Below are 17961 nucleotides of genomic sequence, written 5' to 3' on the forward strand. Positions count from 1 at the left end.
TCACAGGTGTGAGAGGATGCCTCGTTGTGGTTTGACCTGAGTCTCCCTGGTGATTAGCGATGTTGAGTGTATTCTCACACGCCTGTTGGCCCATCTGTATGTCTTCTCTGGGAAAATGTCCATTCAAATTTTCTGCCCATTTAAAAAAATTTTTTATGCTGAGCTGTTTATCCACTTTGGATATTAACCCCTTCTTGGTCATAAGATTCACAAATACTTTTTATGTATAATCTAATTTCTAAAAGTCAATATTTTAAACCCCAGCCGTAACAGCTAAATTGGATGTCTCCAATCTCTACTTTTTCTCATCATCACCCAAGACCATTCCAGCATTTAGTTACTAAGTCTCAGCATTGACAAAAAAGGAAATTTCCAGAAAAGTGCATAGCATGAGATGTGTTTACTTATCTCCTTAATTTTGCTGAAATTATAATGCCATTTTACTCATTTTACTACAGAAAAGTTCCCTCTTCCAAATTCCTCACTGGGAGAGAAGCCATACATATACCTTATTTATATCCTGCAAGCGTCGTCATGAAAGGAAACTTGTCCTGGAAGCAAGCAGGGTCTTTGAGATGAGTCTCACGTGACTTTGGTTACTTCTGATCTCCTCCCCACCACATTTTGCAAAGATTTGAGAGTAAGCTTGGAAGAAACACGTTTCCTACAACAAAGCCTGACGTTTACATGTCTTCATGCACCTGCTCTGTTGCTGTTGTTCAGTCACCCAGTCATGTCTGACTCTTTACGACCCCATGAACTGCAGCATGCCAGGTCTCCCTGTCCTCACCATCTCCCAGAGTTTGCCCAAGTTCATGTTCATTGCATCAATGGTGATGCTGTCCAGCCATCTCATCCTTTGACTCCCTCTTCTCCTTCTGCCCTCAATCTTTCCCAGCATCAGGGACTTACCTGCTCTACTTCTTGTTAAGTCATCTTCCAGGTACCAAGACGGGGTCCCATCCAGAGAGATGTCAAGGCAATAGCCACCAGCAGGCATGTGTGCTCAGACACACAGGTCAGCGGTGAAATCTCACTTCTATCCCAGAGGGTAAGCTGACTTTTATTTATAAAATGGTTGCCTTGAAGGGTACAAAAGGGTTAAAATCTTCATCCTACTTCTAGGAATTCAAGGTGGAGGAGGTTTTATTTCCTCTGGGTAAAGACTCCCCAGGTGGCTCAGCAATAAAGAAGTCGCCTGCCAAGCAGGTTCGATCCCTGGGAAGGAAAGACGCCCTGGAGGAGGAAATGGCAGCCCACTCCAGTATTCTTGCCTGAAGAATCCCATGGACAGAGGAGCCTGGTGGGCTACAGTCCATGGGGTCGCAAAGAGTCAGACATGACTGAGTGACCAAACCACAAAGACAAACAAGAAATCTCTAAACACAATCGTGCAACTTCATGACCTAAGAAACACCTGCATTCCACATGCAGAATCTCATGTGTCCCCCACTCACCTGTTTGAAGATGCTGGGTAAGTTTGCAAATCATTGAAATCATAGTTCATATCACAACTAAGGATCAGGAAACTCCTCCAGTGGAAGCATTAACAAAACTCCTTGTGATGGCACATACGTATATGAAACTCTGCTATCCACTCAAACCTATTACTTTGGATCTTTTTTAAAATGGCAAATACAGAATTCCCTTTATAAAGTTCTGTGTGCAAATGCAACTGGAGAAAATTTGCAAGTTAGTAAGACCTAATAAAAGCCCTTAATGAAATCACCACTTCATGTCTCAAAAGTATAATAGCAACTCTTAATATAAACTCTGTTCATAAGAATCTATCAGAAAATTATTGCCCACAGCGAGCAGCAGAACACAGGAATGTGAGTTCAAACAGACCCACAAATCACTTCCGACATACTTGCACTGTGTCTGCGAAGATTTATTCGAGACTCGGGTTGAAGGTCCCAGGACACAAGGACAGACTTAGCATGAGAAGGCCCTCATGACAGAATATGCAGTGACACCCAGAACTGCCCAAGCTGTTCCCCTTAAGGGCGCTTGGGGACCCTGACTTCCAAGGAATGGGGGTGGGTGGGCACAGCCCCGGGGCCCCCATCCCGGCCTGGAGAGACGATTCCAGACTCTGAGTATCTGTGGCAAGCCAGCTCTGTGCCGTGATCTGACGACGTGCCTCCTTGGACCTGCTCACCTGCTCTCTGCCTCCTGTAAGCGCAGACGGTGCGTTTTCTGCATTGTCCTGGGCGTCTGCCTTCTCAACACATCGGTCAGGATGAAATGAGGTCATTTAACGGGCTTGGGGGCATATTCAGAGAAGAACAAGACCGAGGGTTTGATGCACTTCTCACCGTGGACACCCTGCTCCTGGTCCCTAGGAGCACCCTCCTGGGTCATCGGGCTGAGAGCTCAGCACTGACCTTGACCTTCGTACACTGGACCTGGAGCAACCGGAAACTTACAAAGCGAGTGATGCTTTAGCTCTTGCTCACCAGCATCAGTCTTTGCTGAGGATCCAGGTTTGACTAGATGAGTAAATGTTCTCCACAGACGCGCAGAGGGTTTTATGAAGCCTTAAATACCCAAGAGCTGCTGCCTGTGCGTCAAGCAGGAGAGTCCCCCAGAGCAATCTCCTGAAAATGCAAACTGCGGTTCCCGTCCTCCAGCTCCTGGGCTTCAGGTTCCCTGCCCGTGTGTCCACTCGCCTTCCTGAGGACTCTGGGAAGAAGTGATGTTCACACTCTCTGCATCCAGAAACACACGTCTAGAAATGCTGAGGAACCATCCTGGGGCCGCTGTTGATGACCTATGATTATCATAGCCAAGGTTCAGTCCCAAGTTGGTCCTTTCAGGGTTTCTTGGTGACAACACAGAGCTGCCTGTGACCATTTGTGATGCTATTTTTAGTTTGCTTGTTCACCTTTTAGAAACAAACCATGGTCAGAATAAAACAGTCCTTTTCTTAGTAGCATTATGCAGTAGCATTTTGTGTCACTTACTATGTGCTGTGCTTAGCCGTGTCCGACTCTTTGCGAACCCATGGGCTGAAGTCCGCCAAGCTCCTTTTGTCCATGGGGATTCTCCAGGCAAGGACACTGAAGTGGGTTGTCATGCCCTCCTCCAGAGGCCACTTACTATAATGCAGGGACAGCCTGATGGTGATTAAAATGCGAAGTTTACAATGAGAAGAAAGGTCTCCTCTGCCCTGGTCATCCGGGGCAGAGGAAGAGTGGCTTTTCAGTCTAGTCACGTGGGTTTGGTTACCAGGACTGCTTACCTGCCTTGGGACAGGATATAACTTTGCATTCCTTACAGAACCCTACAGCTTTCTCATCTGCAACAGGCAGATTCATTTTGGGGGTACGTCCAGAATGAGGTACCACAGGCCTACTCGTCACAGTGCCCATGCTGGGTTCCCGTCGCTGTCCTCAGCTGCCCTCTGGGATTTCTGCAGCCAGAAAGAACCTGTCATCCTTGCTTTCTTTGGCATTCTCACCCTGGCTGATGGGTGTTTACAGAGGTTCTGAAATGTAGTTGAGCGGGGAGATAGGCGGTTAGAGTGCTGGGGTGCAGTTTTTTGGGCAAAGACATGCTAATTTGGACCAAGAAATTCCAGGGACTGTACTTTCCCTCCAGACACACAAGAACCCAAAACTGTGCTTCCTCCTTCTTGCCTGCAGGGTCCACAGCCAGGGGAGGAGCAGGCTGGGTCCCCAGGCTGCCCTCCCCACTGAACAGAAAGCAGCGCACCTCTGTCATGGGTCCCGGGGACCTAGGTTAGATGTGTGAGTGCTCCCTGGAGGGGAGGGGGAGGGGCGTGGGGAGGACGGGTGGGAGACATGGGGGAGGGGCGGGGAGTGATGGGGGAGGGTGGGGGAGGGGACGTGGGGGAGGGGTGGGAGGAGGGGTGGTGGGGGAGGGGAGGGGTGGGGGACGGGTGGGAGGAGGGGTGGTGGGGGAGGGGAGGGGAGGGGTGGGGGAGGGGTGGGAGGAGGGGAGGGAAGGGGGGAGGGGAGTGGTGGTGGGGGAGGGGACCTTAGCAGAGAACCCCCAGGGAGCCTCAAGGAGGTTCCTAAAGGGCCTTTGGCAAAAGAGCCAGGGACAGGGAACACTTGACATCCGCTTCCTTCTTTCTAAATGTCACGGCTGTGCTCGAGGGGGTCACTGCAGGACGGGTCACAAGGCGGCGTTTGTGGCTCCTGCGCCGAGACCTAAGACAGCGAGGTGCCACACAGGGGCTCCTGGGCTCCGTCCACCTGGGCGGACGTCGGCGGCGGGGAGAGACGAGGCCAGGCCGCCTCACGCGAGAACACGCCGCCTCACGCGAGAACACGCCGCCTCACGGAGAACACGCCGCCTCACGCGAGAACACGCCGCCTCACGCGAGAACACGCCGCCTCACGCGAGAACACGCCGCCTCACGCGAGAACACGCCGCCAGGCCTCTCCTGGCCTCGCGGAGAGGGAGGAAGGTGAGGGCCTTCAGCGCAGGCCCAGTCCTCGTCGCAGGGGCCGGCCGGGACTGGCCAACGGCGGCATTTCAGAGTCGCGGCCGCTGGGCTGGTGCCACGTGGGCCGCTCGGTTTCAACCTCAGTGGGGATATTTACAGAAACGGGCGAGCGCTGAAACCCGGGGTGTGCGCGTGTGTGCGCGGGGGCAGGGGGTCCCTGTTGACCCGACCAGCCCCCAGTGCAGCCGAGGAAGCTGCGGTCCTGCCCGGCGCGGAAGGCCCGGCCCGCCACCCCCGCGGGCTCTGCCCCAGCCCCGCCTGACTCTGGAGGTGGGGGCGTGAGCGACTGCTTCGCACACTGAAGCCTATTGCCCTGTGCTTTATCGCTCAGCTATTTCAGAAATAAACATCCCAAACCCAAATCGTTCTACTCTAGAGTGAAACGTCCGTCTTCACGGTGGACAGAGGGGCGGGGGTGGGCCTGTTGGTGGGCCGGGCTCCACTGCTCGCAATCCCCAGGGAGGGTCCCAGTTCAGTACTGGTTAAAGCCCAGTGCTCGGACCATTCTTAAAGATGCTGACGTCTTAAAAATGGCAGCATAAAGTGACTTATCTCTTGGTTATTCCCACAGTGCCCTGGCTTCTCATCCTTAAAATAGTTCTGTGCGTCCAGTAATCTCTCCCACACGCTCCTGACGATGACCTCGTGGCTGAGCAGGGCTCCCCTGCGTTTCCCTCCCTTTGGGGCTCCCAGGCCGAGGCGGGAGAAGCAGGAGCCGAGCCAGCGGCCGCAGGGGGCTCTGTCTAGGGAGGCTGAGGACCAGCCCTGCTCTTGCAGGAGCTCCAAATAAACCCTCTCCTTGAAAACCAAGCAGCGCGGTGAGGCAACCTGCCCCGGCTCCCCGAAAGCCAAGAGCGGAACAAAAGGGTGCATTGATTCGAGCCCAGAGCCTGCTGAGTGTGCAAGAAGGCCACCTGGCCACACCCCAGCGTCTCCCCAGAGCCCCCCGAGCCAGCAAAGTCAACGCTGGGAGATAGTCAAGTGCATTCAGATTCCTGGGGCGTTGTCAAGGGCCGAGTGGGCCGCGAGTCCCGGAGTTTCCAGCCCCAGGGAAACACTGAGCTTGTGTTCATCTCCTGGTGCAAAAGCACAGCCATGGCAGCTCACACCCACCAAGGCTTATTCTCCAGAATGAACAGGAAGGAGGTGCCCTACTCAGCGTGAACGGGCCTTCTGCTGAATTTTGGGTGCCCTTTGCTGTTTTACAAAGTAACTGCCTTCATGACAGTAACCCGGCCCTCACTGCCTTGCAACGAGGCTACTTCACTGTGAGACCTTGGCTTAAAGAGGTTAGAACACTTGTTCAGGTCGCTCTGACTGCAATGAGGGTCTCAGATTTCAACCCTGACAGTGGCCTTAAACAGAGAGAGGAACGCTCTTGCCCAAAATTGCAGCGATGAATTTACCAAGGGAATCATTGTGTTGCCTCCAAGTTCTATCATTCATCTGGTTGGTGCCCGCCAGGATCAACAAGGCCAGCTGACTCCTTCGAGAGGCCCAAGTTTCCTCTGAAGAAGCAGGTTATATTTTAGGGAATCTCCTCATGAGAAAAAGCATTTAGAAAAAGAAACCAGACTCCAAGTAAAATTGGAAATGAAATACTGGGGCATAAAGCACTGCATGACAGAGTTAATCCCCCTACGGCACTTAGAGCTCCTAAAATGTGATTAGAAACAAGACAAATGGCCCCGAAAATAACGGGCATTCTTTGTCCTTTGTTTGACCAATAGGCAGCCAGAAAAGCGGGTCCCAGGAGCCAGGCTGGCAAGAGCTGGGGAGTGTCTCTCCATAACTGGAAGATGGATGAGCTGTGAGGAATACCATGCAGCTACATTCACGGTTCCAGTGACGGCAGACTCACACAGAGACAGGGACCCTGCGTGCCCGCTGATGGTGACCCTTCTGTAACAAACAGACCGGAAGACCATGGGAGCTGCCGTCAGGGGCTGTCAGCTCTGCAGTAAACCGCGCTTGAACATCTCCAGAGTTTGCAGGAATTCTCCTTTTTGGTGGGTGCGTGCATGCTAAGTCACTCAGTTAGATTGACTCCTTGTGGCCCCATGGACTGTATGTAGCCTGCCAGGCTCCTCCGACCATGGAATTTCCCAAGCAAGGATACTGGAGAGGAGTGCCATTTCCTACTCCATGGATCTTCCTGACCCAAGGGTCGAACCCGTGTCTCTTGTGTCTCTTGCATCGGCAGGCGGTTCTTTAATGCTCTGCCACCCGAGAGGCCCAAGCAGCAGATCATTTTGTTTTTTTGGTCATGCATTGCAGCACGTAGGCTCTTAATTCCCTGGCCAGGGATCGAATCCTTGCCCCTTGCATTGGAAGCCTGAAGTCCTAACCGCTGGACTTCTGTGTGTGATTCTGTAGTATTTCATCACATGGACGGATTCATGTCAGCACGGCCCTAATCAAGATGCTCACAACAAAGCGCACAGCTCATCTTTTAGGGGGGTTGTGTCCATGTTTCCCAACTAGGGAGACATCAAGGAAAACAAACCTCAGAGTGAAGCACGAATCTGACCCCCATGGAACCAGAAGGGGCTGGAGTCCGTTTCTGAGCACCAGCAAGTGGGTGGCGGGTCGGGGCAAGGAGGCAGGAGGGAGAAAGAGGAGACACGGACCTTCTTCCACCTCATTGTTTACCTGAAATCAGTACCTTTCCTTACTTAAAAATACTGAAACCCAGGAACTATATTCAATACCTTGGAATAACCTATAATGGAAAATAGTCAAAAATACATACATATTTATATAGATATATATGTATAGCTGAATCACTTTCTTGTACACCTGAAAAACGACATTGTAAACCAGCTACACTTCAATTTAAAAAAAAATGGAAACCCAACAAATAAGAAGTCAAACGAAGAGCAATTATTGAAAGGAATGAAAATTTCCACATGGGATCACAAGGCCGAAGGTGGAGGGGTCATGGGAACTGCCCAGAGCCTCGGGAACCTACCACGTGGGGCTTCTCCCACGCTGGGCATCTCAGCAGAAAGTCTCTGGGGCCCTGAATTCAGAATTCCAGAGTGTTCCAGGAAGGCATCTGTACTGCAGAGAGAAACAAGAAGAGGAAGCTGTTTTCTCGGGGGGCTGCTCTGAAGACAGGGCTGTCCCACACCCCCCCCCCCAATGAGCCCGCCGCCTCCGGGCCCCCAGGCTGAGAGAGTCCAGGACACCAGCTCACGCTGTGTCTGCAGGGTCTGTGCATTAGTCTGCAAAAGCAGGCTGTTTCCCTTTGTTCTGATCCAGCCGTTTGTCTTCCAGTTGGGTCTGTAGGGGGCTATTCCTCTGGGGAGGCAGAATTGGTAATTTAGCCAAAAGTCCTGCCGGTTCCTCCCTCAGCTCTCGAATTTCCTTCCCAAAACCTGCTGACCCCTCTGGAGGAGCCCAAGCAGGTGCTCACCTGAGACAGAGGATCCGGTGTGGCTACAGGGGTACCTCACCGACACGCACGAGCCGTAATTGCAGCATCTTGAACTGAATTGAACTGGGCATTAACTAGGTGCATGAGAAATTATTTCATTTTTCAGTGAGACAAGATCGATACAGTGACTTACCCAAGTTAATTAATCACTGGCAGAAAAAGACTGAAGTGACCTCCCCCACAATTTATCTTCCTCTGCAGGTTCCTTCTATATGTGGACTCTGGGATAACTACAGTGCTTATGTGAAAAACACATAGAGAAGAAAAATATATTTAAGAGACCAAGTGTTTGCAGGGCAACAGAATGAAAGCAGTTTTGTAAGTAATAATTTTATTTAAAAGTTGTAATTATAAAAAAAAAAGTTGTAATTATTTATTAAAATTCATATTAATAGCATTTCTAGAGTAGTTCTTAATATCTGAAACTCATTTCAATGAACAATATTTCTATTGTGCATAGGATGTACAATAGGATTGTGCAAATGATGGTTCCTAATATTACCATCAGTACTTGGTCTCTTTGGTTCTCCGCTACACCTCACTTTTAAATCCTATTTCTTGCCAGCCAGCTGTCTGCCTCCAAGCAAAGCAGGATGCTTCCCTGTCCCCCACTGGCCTCTGGGGGTCCTACATGCAAGGAAGAGCGCAGTTGTCCTGAGACCCCCGGGAGCAGAGCAGGGCCGGGTCCCAGATCACACCTGCCATGGCCCCGGCCCAGGCCCGCAGGGACCATGGACAAGGTCCGTGGACAGAGTTCCTACAAGACATGCAAATCCAGTCTGCTGACTCAGGGCGCATTTTAGTCACATCTGAGCCAGACTGAGCTCAGAAAGACAGGCTCGGGGAGAGAGCCAGGCCCCTTCTGACAGTCTGAGTATCCAGTGCGCAGACGACAGTGTGTGAAACCTGAGAACGGCGTTAACTGCGGCCTCTCGCTACACGCTGCCCACCAGTGGCCTTGCCCGCTTTTCCCATTAAAGTGTGTCTCAGCCCACCGTATAATCCTGTGCATTCACCTAGAGCACAGAGGTCTCAGGAAATGAAGAAAAAGCAAAATAAAGAAAATGCATGCAAAGATCTTTTGAGTAAAAGACTGTTAATAAACATCAGTGGTTAACATGTCTATGTAATCTCTCATTCTTTTGAACTAAACTTTTTCTTAAACAGTGATAAGGAATTCTATTAGGTGAAACTGATGGTGACTAGTGAAGGACAGACAGGAAATGCTCCCCGACTGTGAAGCCGACTTCATGCTCCTCTTTGCAGCTCCAGGAGGTTTCAGTATGATTTTCATTAATGAAAAAAGAGACATTAATATTAATAGGTAATATTTATCGATGCTGATGATTGACAGTCATTCTATATTTCCCTCTCTTTATGGGACAGTTATAAAGGAACATTTCTGAAACCAGAGGACAGAAGGGGTTAATGTTACTGTAAAATTGCTTTATATATATATATATATATATATACACATACTGTATCTATATTATATATATATATATACCATTTCCACCCTCTGGGTGCAAAGATTTTCATTCTTCGAAAAATGTAAAAAGAAAATCCCCTTTCTTTCCCTCATGTCAACTCTTGTGCTGCAGAAAATTTTCTACTAAAAACTGCAAACATAGGTCCCCCACATGTGCCCCTGGTGAGGTGACCAGCCCCATTCTGAGGCAGGAAGGCAGTCTGTGGTCTGCCCAGGAGACAGTTACAGGGCTTCTATTTCTGTAGATGTGACTTTCAGAGAACCTACTCAGACGCGTTTCCATATTCAGGAAACAGCACGAACAATGTGTACTCAGAGGCGGCCTCACTCACGAACCGTATCCACACTCCCTCCGTGGGCTGGCCGAGCCCTCCCCGCCACGGCTCGGGGACCGGGAGCCTGGAGGACACAGAGGTCCGGCAGGCTCTGACCCGGGTCCCTGTGCAGCACCAGCTGCAGGCTGAGAGAAGCAGAGGATCTCCAGAGACCATGAACGGGGCTCAGCAACAGGACGGCAGCAGGGACGCCCCTCTGCTGCACCCCTCGGGGGCGACGGTTCTCTGACTAGGAGACAAGCCTGCGTACCAAGGGGAGGAGCTCTCGAGGGGAGGGAGGCAGGGGCTGTGGGAGATGAGACGCAGACAGAATCTCAAAGCACAGGCCCCCCTTACATCCTGAAGGCCAGTTTGAAAACAACTCGAAAACCACTTGGTAGCTTTAAATTTTTTTTTTTTTTTTTTTTTTTTGGTAAATGATCTGAAAAGGATTTAAAAACACATGTGTTTAAGATCCTCAAAGAGGCACAGCAGGAAAGGGCATAGCCTAGAATGCATAGGAGCCCCAGACGAGAGGACATATCTGCATCCAGGTGTGCACCCAACACCTGAAGAAGCAGGCATCTGCAGCAGGCAGAGGAGCTGGGTTTGCACAGCTCCCAGGAGGATGCATCCAGCCTAGAGCTTTCCTCAAGTATCTTTCAGTAGAGCCGCTTGAATGAGGGCATTTTCCAGGGGGAAAACCCTGAACTTAGTCCCTGCAAACTGGGGTTGAAATCATTACTACTGCAGGCACCTAGCAAGAAGAAAACTGGCCCAGAAGTAGTGAGACAGCTGAAGAAAGCAAGCTGAGCAAAGTGACAGCTGGAACCTCTTGGCAAAGCTGTTGTTGTGTGTGTTATTTGCAGAATATGTTAGCTGTGAGTGAGTTGCTATTCCCTTCTCCAGGGGATCTTCCCAGTCCAGGGATTGAACCCAGGTCTCTTGCATTGCAGGCAGATTCTTTACCATCTGAGTCATGAGGGAAGACCTTATTCGCAAGGGCAGAACTTAGGTGTCAGCAGGGCCACCTCCCTGGAAGGTTCCAGGCCCTCTGCCGCTCTGGTGACCCAGGTGCCCTTCCATCGCCCCGTGGGGCTCAGCCTGTGTCTTCCTGTGGTCCTCCCACTGCGTCCATGCCGTAAGCACATGGGAAACCAGTCATACTGTGTCGGGCCATGCGATCACTTCATGCTGACTGCCTCTGTTAAAAGCTGCTGTCCATATGATCCAAATATTCACAAATGATAGAAGGAAAATCTTTCCACTTTCCTAAGTACTGAGGGTTAGGAATTCAATATTCCATTTTGGTAGGAAGGACACAGTTCTACCCCCATTATCCCCCTTCATGTACTTCATGCTTTGCCTTATATTTTACTTTATCCAATGTTATCATTGTCAAAGCAGAGCTTTGTTATCACTTTCCTTCCACTTAGTTTCAAGCTAGTTTGTGTTTCTTTATCTTATTAATGGTCCCCATGAGCAGCATAAAGCTGTATTTTTCATTCAAATTTTATAAAAACGCTATTCAATATTTCAAAAAAAAACTTTCATGTGTTATATGAGGTAAGACAGCTCCATTTATATTTATTGGGATTACCAGTGCAATTGGAATCATTTTATCCCGCACTTTACACTTGCCTTCTTGCTCCTTCTTCCAGCTTGCTTTGGGATGGGGAGTTTGTTGTTCTAGATGCTCCTGACAACACCACATCCCCTTGTTTGCCTCGGTTGCTTTAATCACCACATCTATACCCATCTCCCACCTTGAGGGTTTCACCCTGTGTGTCTTTGATTCCTCGACTTCATCTGAAGCTTTTATTTATTTTATGTGTATGTTCTACTTGCACTGATACCCTAAGGTATCCATCCTTTCCTAATGCACTAGATGTGTTTTATAAGCTGTAAAAAAGTTTTATATTGGACTACCTTGACTGAGGAAGAAATGAACCTTTGACAGAAGGAAAAGTATCCCATAAACATTTATTAAACCTAAATTAGCCACACTAATTTGTCAGGAAATGATAAAAGAGCCTGCCACATCACTTTTCAGTCTTTATCTATCAGCAGCTTTAGCCACTACCTTTGAGAATCTTAATGTACCTTCTCTAACTGGAAATATGAAGTCATGTAAAACTGGTTTATGTGTCCACAATTCAAATTTTCAGGATTCATTTTGGCCCGAGTTAGGTAACATCAAGCGGTAAATAATTTTTAAGAACTAAACACTCTCTAAACACTGCTTTATTTGCATGGCCTACAGGGCATTCAGTAAATGCAATAACTATTTTTCTCCCTAAATGTTTTCATGATGTTTTAAATACTTTGGATTTACTAAATACTTGAACACATTTGGTTAATCAGTATCTCTCTGCCCCTTAATCTCTAAATGCAAGTGGGCTTTAGAGGAAATTATGACTCATATGTTTCTAATTCCTATATTCGTACTGAAACTTATCTAAATGTTGCTTTGTAATACTTATCTGATGTTCAAGAGTTTTTGAACTTTTAACTGTTTTCCCAAAGTCAAGACCTTATGTTTGGAAAAACAATTAGCTGGAAACCCTACATATTTCAACTCTGAACTCATAAGGTTTGCAAGGACTTTTATACATGAGGAAATGTTATTCTCTGCAAATAGCTGGGGATTAAATCATTGAATTCCATTTTTCCTCGTGGGAGTAGGTAGGGACCAAGGGGATGCAGTGGGAGGGGAAGGTGTGGCAGGTTTTTGCTAAGACTGGGACAGAATTTCAGGAGATGGGAGTGTGAAGCTGGGGGCCCTCTGTCTGGGCCTCTGGGCCCTGGGGTGGTGGCCGGTGGGGTCCAGGGGGGTCCAGGTGGGGTCCGGTGTGGGGGAGTCCAGTGGGGCTGGGCTCGGGAGTGGCCAGGACGGTTTCATTTCTTTAGTTCGGTCTGATCTGGGTGCATCGGGTCTCAGCTGTGGCACGTGGGGTCTTTCTCTGCAGAGCCTGGGCTTCTCTCGAGGGTGGCTCTCGGGCTCAGCAGCTTGCAGCCTGACTGCTCGGTGTCCCGTGGGATCCCAGTTCTCTGACCAGAGACGGAACCTGCGTCCCCTGCAGTGCAACGCGCATCCTTAGCCCCTGGACCACCGCAGAAGTCCCTGGACCGGGGCCCTGACTGGGTCTCTGCAGCACCACGGCCCTTCCAAACAGTCTTCGTGTTGGGTTTGAAGGGCAGGTGCTGCTTTTCAAGATGTAAGCGGTCTGGATAAACGAAGGCTTGGAGGAGTATTACAGACTCTTCTTACAGGAGAGGTGTGTTTCTAGTTCCTTCCCAGCCGTGGAGAAGGGCAGCAGGCTCAGGGGCTAGGAGGACTTGAAAAGCTTTCTTTTCAGTTGCCCTTGAACTAGAATTCCTCAGGGAGGCCTGGGCTTTGGAGGAGAAAATTAATGCAATAAACAGCATTTATAAAGGTGCCTCACACACAGAGAGGGGCTTTTCCTCTTCCTCTTTATCTCTCCCACGCACACACACGCACACACACGTCTTACTTCATGTAAAGAATCAGGCAGCTTCCTCTCCCCGATCCCCACGGGGTCCTGTTCGGCCTCCGTGTCTGTCTCCTCTGCACGCTGCGCTCACCGCCCTTCCAGGTGAGCCGCTGAGGAGCTCTGTCCGCAGAGGTGATGGCTGATGGTCACCCGGTCTCCCAGGTGGCTTGTCCACGTTACCCTGGACACCCAGAGCAGGCGGCCACAGGAGAGACAACGGGATGAATCCTAGACCCCCGGTGCGTAGCTCTGTGAACCTGGGTGAGTAAACCACACACACAAGCTCTGTCTCTCCTGATTTGAAAAATGCTCTTAATAACCCTTATCTGCTCCGTTTCAGGGTTGATTTTGCTGAATTTTTGCAAAAGGAAATCATAGACTCCAGGGCTCTGCCAACGCCAGGTGACACCGCACTTTCGTCACCGGAGGCGCCCCTCCCGCCGCCGGGCCCCTGCCCCCCACCCCCCACGTCACCCCACTGGACGGACGGAGGTAGAGGTCTCTCTGCAGCTTCAAAGGGCGCCTGGAGTCAGACCTGCCTGAGGATACGTGGCCCCCACACTGTAGGTGAAGCGTTTGCTCTTAACTGACCCGTGTAAACTCGCCGGTTTCTGGAAATTGGTCTCAGAGGCAGGGTTACTCCTCTCCTGCCAGGATGTGCCTGGGGCTTGGTGATTGCCCCATTGGGGCGGCTCTGGACGGACCTGAGCACAAGCTCCCGCCCCCGCCTCGCACAGACTGAAGGCGGGAGGAGAAGGGGACGACAGAGGATGAGACGGTTGGGTGGCATCACCGACTCAATGCACATGAGTTTGAGCAAGCTCCGGGAGTTGGTGATGGACAGGGAGGCCTGGAAGCCTGGTGTGCTTCAGTCCACGGGGTCACAAAGAGTCAGACACGACTGAGTGACTGAACTGAACTGAATACACAAATACACACACATATACACACAGATACACAGACATAAACACACAGAGACACACATATATGCACACATCCATCCATGCACACACTATCCGTCTCTTTCTCTGCACGACTGTGACTGGTGCAGAGAGTAAGAAACAGGTCGAATCTCCACTGAGGGACCGCCTGCTCCAGGTCGCAACCTGGACAAGACGGGGGCCCCCTTGCTGGGTTGATCTTGATGGGTTCACAGCAGAGACTTGATGCATATGTGAGGACCAAACATGAGGACAAAGCGTAGACCTCACGCTCGCCTGTGGCTCCTCACGCAGGCCAGGAGCAGGACGGGGGTCAGGTGTGTACCTGAGGACCCGCGGAGGGCTCTTGTCAAATGCTCTCAAAACCACCCACTTTGAGTTGCAGGGAGTGGTCTCTGCTCCACCCGTGCCCTCCCCAGGCTCGGGCTTACCCTGCAGGAGCCGCAGGTTCACCTCTCTCTCGAGGGGCTGGAACATCATGGGCCGCCCTGCAGCAGAGAAGCAGGAAGGCCCGGACGTGTGGGAGCCGTGGGCTCCTGGGGACCCGTCCCTGTTCAGACGTGTCGGCCTTGGCTGGGGCTGGGGACACAGGACTCCAGTCAACGGCAGCTGCTTCGCTGACCTCTGGGAGCCCGGTCACAGCACACCCTGCTTTGCAACGTGGGAGAGCGGGACACAAACATGTAGGAGACCCGAAGGAGTGGCAAACCCCAGGGTGGATGGGTCAGGAGTCCAGGGCGGACCGGGGCCCTGGCTTGGTGATGCCTGACGCTCCCTGGAGATGAAGGTTGTGCGCGGGGCGGGCAGCTGGGCGAGAAGGAGCTTCTCTGCTCTGGCAGGAGCCCCTGGCCTGAGCCCCCTCCTGCTCTCTGACCTCACTTACATCCTTGGACAGAAAGCAGACCCTGCCCCGGCCCCTCCTGGCTGACCCGGCCGATGCCCCACCCAGCTCAGAAGCGCAGGCTCTATTCTTCACGAAGACCTTCAAAAGTTATTCTGTCACTTCAACTCTGAGCACCGTTTTCTGATGGAGATATAATTGTTCTGTATGTAACTGCACACAGCACTTAACTACATACACCCTGAGCCTGACCTAAGTACATGGCAGACCCAGACACTTTTTATGGGTGAATCCCCAGAGACATTCCCTAACTGGGCAACATTCCCTAACAGACCCTTCCCACCACCAAATCCTTTCACCTCTTTAAAAGAAACTAATGCGACCTTGACTCCTGCCATCTGATGGGAATTCTGTAGCCCAAGCAGAGAGTGAGTACAAGAAACCAGTTCAGAAGTGAGCGCTTTAGCTGTGTTTGCCTTCAGCCTAGCTAACCTCTCTGGCGCCCAGCTTTCTGCACGACTTGTCCTTGCCTCTTACGTAAATGCTTCAGTATAATGTCAAGGCAACAGAGAGTCCGACATTACTATTTCACTGCTGGCTCTGTAGCCGGGCATGAGAGCATTTGAACATGAAAAGAGACCTAAGAAAAATATACATTAATGCTCATGTGATAATCTAAGCCGTATGCTTCACGTTTTACATACATGATTGATGCTAACCCAAAGCAAAGTTCCATTTAAAACAATTGCAGCTGTCAATGAGCACTCATTTCACATTTGCATGTTTTAAAGGATTCCAGGGCAGTGGAATATGGAACTCATTGTCTTATAACCATTTTCTCTTGTGATCCCGTAATGCCGTGTAGCTTTTGAAATAGCCACAAGAATGAGTTTGCCCCGGGATGAGTCACCCTGGCCTTCAGGCTCACGCTCAGCCGATTGTTTTATGTTGGAGATATTACTGAGTCACGATGGAATTACATAAATTATATCTGGGGACGCCTCCGAGGACCACAGGATAGTCAGAGTTTGAGCTTGATTATTGTCCCCGGAGGGGAGGGGAAGGAAGGCCGTTACAAATCCGTGATGAGCTGATGCTCTTGACGGAGCCCCCCGTTTAACCAGAGACAGACGGCTTCGCTCGAGTCAGGCGGGATGAGGACTCCATCCACACGAGATGCTAGGTGCCCTGGATCCCAGCGAGGCCAAGCGTTTCTGGCCACGCAGGGTGGGCAGAGCCACAGGCAGAGAGCCGGGTCCCCAGGCCCAGGGAGCAGGTCCCGAGGGGGCCCAACATGCGTCCCCAGGGAGTCACGGCTCCTGGACTGACCGGACACGTGCCTCTGACCATCTCCCTGGAAACCAGACCAAACTCGGCCGAGAAAGCAGGGCCTGTCTTCGCCTTTCTTCCCAGGATCCCGCCAGCTCAGCTCTGACCTGACTTCCTAACCTATCACCACGATGAAACCAGAAGGAACCTACAAGGCTCCTCAACTGAGATGAGATAGCGCAGAGAGAGGGAACTAGAGTTTCATCAGGGAAGAATTTTGCTGGGATGCTGTCAAACGATGGGCCTCTCAGACCTCAGTCTCTGAGTGGTTGGTTGGTTCTGAAGGAAGGCAGGAGTCGGACAGGCCGGGGAATGAAGGCAAGAGAAACATCATTGACTCAGACAACATCTTGCCCCGGAGGCACCGGGACCCTTGATTGTCAGGGACCCCAAGCACAGTAGGCTGTCCGTGATGTGGCTGGCTGTTCAGATGCAACAAGGCTCCAGCGAAAGGACTTCTAACAGGGTCTATTTGGTAGAAACGAGTTATGTAGAACCTTCTGCTTTTAGGAAATAACTACTTTTTTAGCTCTGTTGCTGTTGTTTAGTTGCTAAGATGTGCCTGACTCTTTGTGACCCTGTAGACTGCAGCACACCGGGCTTCCCTTTTCTTCACCATCTCCTGGAGTTTGTGCAAACTCATATTCATTGAGTCAGTGATTCCATCCAACCATCTCATCCTCTGTTGCCCCATTCTCCTCCTGCCTTCAATCTTTCCCAGCATCAGGGTCTTTTCTAGTGAGTCAACTGTTCCCATCAGGTGGCCAAAAATTGGAGCTTTAGCTTCAGCATCAGTCCTTCCAAAGAACACTCAGAACTGATTTCCTTTAGGATGGACCGGTTGGATCTCCTTGCAGTCCAGGGGACTCTGAAGAGTCTCTCCAGCACCACAGTTCGAAAGTATCTACAGATCGAAGACTTCTGGGAATCACGACTGAAAAAAAAAGAAGATTAAAATGCACAATTTGCTCTTTCCTTCACCATTGAAATGTTTACAAATTAAATAAATAAAGCCACTCTATCAGGCAAACCTTTAAAAAGTCTATTGTCATAGGGAATGAAAATTTTAAAATGTGTTATGAAATTAGGTTTTGCTTAAAACCTTTGGACATAAAACTTACAGGGAGAAATTCATCAGGGGTACGGTTCAGATTTCCTCATTCGGTTGAAATCTGCCATTGACCTGAAGATAAATGTTGGTTTCTCCTCCAGTGTTTCGTGGAGCGTTCCCGGTCCTGCGTGGGGACCTTTAATGTAAACAGTTTGTCTCTGTGGAAGGGAAGGGCTGAGGCGCATCAGTCCGGGGGTCTCGAGTGCTCAGGACGGCGTGCCGGGCAGTGAGGGGTTTGATCCGGGTGCCGGTTCCGGTCACACACCTGGCCTGATGTGGTCTGCTGTCCACACTCCGGTCCACTCCCCATCAAGATTGCCCACTGGCGCTTCCTTCTGTCCTTGTCATGACCCGCAGACCCCGCTCACCCCACTGCTTCAGTTTGCACCCGCTGCGTCTTCACCTGACCCTCCCAGGCTCACTTACTCCTCTCACTTCTCGATGAGCTGACCTCCACATGGTCCACTTAGGGAACCCGCCATGGGGGGACTGTCTGGGTCCCCTC

Source organism: Muntiacus reevesi, chromosome 3 (assembly GCF_963930625.1).
Source record: "Muntiacus reevesi chromosome 3, mMunRee1.1, whole genome shotgun sequence".
NCBI classification, from domain to species: Eukaryota; Metazoa; Chordata; class Mammalia; order Artiodactyla; family Cervidae; genus Muntiacus; species Muntiacus reevesi.